At 34.4% G+C, this 4,847-nt stretch overlaps 1 protein-coding gene across 11 annotated transcripts in view; it reads left to right on the plus strand.

Moving 5' to 3' along the window:
• The window catches only part of LOC106868398 (protein transport protein Sec16A), a 133,280-nt gene that overhangs the window by 17,951 nt on the left and 110,482 nt on the right, over window positions 1-4,847 (plus strand). The window contains exon 1 of one of the 11 annotated variants that reach the window (XM_052972918.1): window positions 2,888-3,248. The exons of the other annotated variants lie outside the window; for them this stretch is intronic. The gene's annotated coding sequence lies outside the window, so the exon portion shown is untranslated. Of the gene's footprint in view, window positions 1-2,887; window positions 3,249-4,847 lie in introns of those variants that run through there. 11 annotated transcript variants of the gene reach the window in all.

Consider the following 4,847-nt stretch of genomic DNA (forward strand, 5'->3'; position numbering starts at 1 on the left):
GACAATAGGGTTTAATACACCCCTCTGACTTGCCAGCTCCTATCAAATTGTCCAACTCATGCCAGCTTGGAAAACAGATGTTAAATGATGATGATGTATATTACTTTATAGGTACTCATTCACTGGTATCAACTTACATTTCCAAATAATTTTCTCCCATAGTTATTTACTTCTGTTTCTATATGCATTTGTTCTAGTAGCATGCAAATAACAAAATTTACAATAATTACTGACTGATACTAAACTCACAAGGATTTGGTTGGCCTGAGGCTATAGTAGAAGACTCTTACCCAAAGTGCCATGTAGTGTGACTGATCCTGGAATCCTGTTGGGAAGCAAACTTCTGACCAGACAGTCATGTCAGCACCAATGTGAAGTTCATAAATTTGGACAAGTTCATATACCTTGATCATAGGAATGTATTTAAATTTCTGAATTTCACAAACCAGTGTATGCATATTGTGGTGTGATGGAGGAAAAAGACAACAAGAAGCAAAAGGACAGAATGAAACGTTGGACCATACCTCGTCGACCGCGGCGGAGTAAACGATCGCTCCAGATCAAAACACGTCTTCCTCGTAAGCTGTCTGTCTTCTGACTGCCCCCACGTGCTGGCCTTCGACCGCGTGTGTCCGACCCCATAACACCACACATATATTGAGGAGTATGTGAAGTTTGTAAAATCAGTGGAATTTTAAAGTAATCACAACTAATTAAATACAATTTGCATGTCTGGAAAATGTGTAGAGTTTTTTTACTGTTCCCATCCTCTTATTGTTGTGAACAAGGGAATTCAGCCTTTTCTGAAACTGTAATATTAAATTGAATAAAGTTGATTTCTTACATGGACTCAAGACCAGACATTTTATGAGTAGGATCAGTACTTGATGGATACTTTATTTTATCAACTTTGGAAAGATGAAAAGCAAAGTTGACCTCGGTCAGATTTGAACATAGAACATGAAGAGCCAGAACAAATGTCGCAAGGCATTTTTTTCCAATGTGGTAATGATTCTGTCAGTTTATGTGGAGGCACGTGGCTTAGTGGTTAGAGTGTTGAACTCACGATTGTAAGATTGTGGTTTTGATTCTTGTTGCATTGTGTTCTTGAGCAAAACACTTCATTTCACATTGTTCCAGTCCACTCAGCTGGCAAAAATGAGTAATCCTGTGACAGACCAGCATCCTGTCCAGGTGGGGAATATATGTGCCATGGAAATTGGGAAACCGGCCCTTATGAGTTGGTATGCCTCGAAAAGCTAATTTTATCTTTTCTGTCAGTTCATCATCTTAAATAAATAACAAGTAATACATTCCTATTATCTATTTTATGGTATCTAGCTTTTATCTTTTACTTGTTTCAATTATTGTACTGCAGCCATGCTGGGGCACTGCATTGAAGAATTTTAAGTCAACCAAATCAACCCCAGTACTTTTTGTGTTTTTTTAAGCCTGGTACTTATTCTTTTGGTGTCTTTTTGCTGAACTGTTAATTAAGGGGATGTCAACAAACCAACTCTGGTTGTAGGGGACAAACAGAAACAAACACACACACAAATATGACAAGCTTCTTTCAGTTTTCGTGTACCAAATCTACTCACAAGTCTTTGGTCGGCCTGGGGCTATATAAAAAACACTTGCCCAAGGTGCCATACAGTGGGGTTGAACCCAGACCCATGTGACTGGGAAACAGACTTCTTACCATGCAGTCATGCCTGCACCCTATCTAATTATTTTCACTATATTCTTCACACATGGTATGCCAGTAGAAAAAGTTGAGGACATCTGCACTAAATAGTTTTTTTGGCTGGGCAGACCACCACTAGTTACTTTAGATTCTTTTTCTTCCATTAAAAAAAAAAAATAATATCTTGGACAACCAGCTGAATTGATAACTGGTTTTCAGTATGTTGCTGATAACCTGTTTTCTCTATGTTGCATTGTTTCTATGAAGGAGACATTTAGCTGTCATTAACTGAGGAAACAATGAAAAATAGAACCTTTTATTATAAGGTATTCGAAGGATGCTGGTGAGTGTCCATGATCTTTGCAGATTTTCCAAGACTGCTGAAATCAATGGAATTGGCAGACAAATATTTTTAATTTTTTCTCAAGGAAATCCTATAATATTTAACAATCACAAAATGCTATGGAGAACGAAGGTGAACTCTGGTTCTTAGGGGGATTATGATAGGGAAAGTATTTGCTTTTTTAAAAAGTTTAGGTATACGTGTAATGGCTACAATTTCATGTAGGACAATTTCATTGTTATGCATATTTTTTTCTTTTAAGAACAGTTTATTTCATTATTCGTTATGAAACAAAAATAAGGGTTTGATCTTTGGAGACAATTTTCTATTTTTGCATTATTAAAATTTACTGGATCGATTAAAAAAGAGCATATTACGTACTCATTTTCATCAAAACTTAGAAGAAGTTAGTTAAAAAAAAACAACAGAAAATAAAGGGACATAACTCATTTATATATTCGTGTGGAGTTATATATTGTGGATACTAATTTTTCACTGCTAATAAAATATTTAGTTTAAAATCTTTTACAGCCAGCCTTTCTCTTTGCCTATCAAAGGGTTTTTAAAAATCTTAATACCTTACACGTTATTATCTATAGCTTATCTGCTTTAAGATCTAACATTCCAAAATTATATGTATATATGTATGCACATACGCGCATACATATGTATAGTTAGTATGTTTAAATTTTATTGAATGTCAATAAAAATTCGGTGAAAATATTATCTGTCAATAAATAAAAAAAAAAATAACAATCAATTGTTTGTATGATGATACATGTTCAATATAATATAATTTTCTGGAAAAATTAAATTGTCAACGTACTAAGCGGCTTTCATATTCAGTGCGCATGCGTAGCCCACGTAGCAGTAGAGACAATATGGCTGCCGCAACGACAGCATTTATCATTGCGGTACATTTGATATATTTAGCTTAAAATGACTGTTATATTTTATCTATGAAGTTGTCAGTATCTTCTTGGGTGTATTAAATTTTTTTTCATTTATTCGATTTCATTTAAACTTTCGCTTTTGGGGGGGAAGCCGATAGTTTATCTCAGCTGACAACACCGTTTTCTCTCCGTCTTTCATTAAACAAATACTAACCAGAAGTTCAATATTGGCAAACTTTTTACTTTTACACGCAAGTAAAAGGAGACGATAATTAATTAACTAGAGAGAAAACAATATATACATACTAGGGAAATCGTCTATCAGGTAAGTATATTATGTCTACATCTCTATCCGTTTGTTGTTGTACGTGTAGGTGTGTAAAATCGAACTGCCAAAGCCAACAGGTCGCCAGTTTAAAAGTACAATTCAAATTATTTATACATTGCAGTATTTTTCTGGTATTCTTTTCATCTTTGCATTTATATATGTATCTGGAGAATGTAAGAAAAATAACATTTCACCCCCCCCCCCCCCACATGTTCTAATTTAATAATATAACGAACTACTGTTAATCTGTGTTAAAGCGCTATCTTCCACGTTGACATCTAGAAAGTCATCTCAGTGAATTATTCTCAGCTGTTAAGGACCTGAACGATTTCGTCGAATACTTCATCCGTTTAAAAAAAAATTAATATAAATAAGGTGTGGTCGCAATAAACACTGAAACAACGATCCTGTTTTTGTTCACCATATGTGCATCTTGTGAATGTTATATTTTTTAAAGCTTAACTTATTTTCGAAAAAAATTCCAGCTATGGCTTAAATCAGTGTTTAACAACGTGTGGGTGTGTATGTTTATGTAAATATATATACACACACATACACGCTCTTTCTCTCTCTTTTACATACCCTCTCTCTTTCACACACACTCTTTCTTCCTCTCTTTCTCTCACATATTTAGATATATTAAAAAACAAAAATCAAGCGCAAAACAAAATTGTTTACATCTGTCAAAACTTATAAGCTCAATGTCAGATTACTTAATCTTCTTATATATTAGATAATTTCACACTTCTGTAGTCTATTCAGTTTTATGTAGCATGTCCGATTTAGTTTCAATCTTGATTCCATTAAGATTTGGCCCTGGATGAAACTGTTATGAAAAATAAATAAATAAATCAAAATTATAATTTCCCGATCTCCTTTTCCTACGGAGTGTAAGAGATGTCATTATTCCTTACTATACGTATTCCTCTGTGTGATGTATACACAACGATATATATGTATATATATATATATATATATATAAAACTTATTTTCAGATCTGCTGGTTGTGATTCAACCCTGAACGAGTGATCAAAGTCATTCCAGCCATTATCATCCTGTCTTTTACAATTCACAGCTACCTAGGCTTACATTATCTAATTTATCCTTATATTTCTCTTTAAGATGGAAGAGAGATTTGTTTGTCTGCTATTTCAAGCAAATAGAGCGATCAAGTTGAGGCGTCTTCTGATAGTGGTTTGCATTTGTTATCGCTTAGTCTCCGTTTAGTTATTGTAATCAAAGCAGACGTATTATCAGAGGCGTTAAGCCTTGACCAGCTGCCTCGTTTTTTCTTTTACCTTTTTCACCCGTAGTAGTGTTTGGAAGTACATTATCCAATGCACATTATTTCCTTATTGTTAAGAGAGTAGAGCGTGAGATTTGAAGGATTTCTACCAACTCGTGCGATCACATAGACGCTCCCTAGTTGGCTCATCAATGAGATAGTTCAGTTGTACCGACTGACTATAAAGCATATTGCTAATAACGATAATTATCGATACCGACTGTGTGGATTTAGCAACGTGTCACGTTGTTAACCTAAATTTTCCATATTTTCTTTAAAAACCAAAGGAAGTTTGTGTGTACGTGTATATA

The sequence above is a fragment of the Octopus bimaculoides genome, chromosome 1 (assembly GCF_001194135.2).
Source record: "Octopus bimaculoides isolate UCB-OBI-ISO-001 chromosome 1, ASM119413v2, whole genome shotgun sequence".
Classification (NCBI taxonomy): Eukaryota; Metazoa; Mollusca; class Cephalopoda; order Octopoda; family Octopodidae; genus Octopus; species Octopus bimaculoides.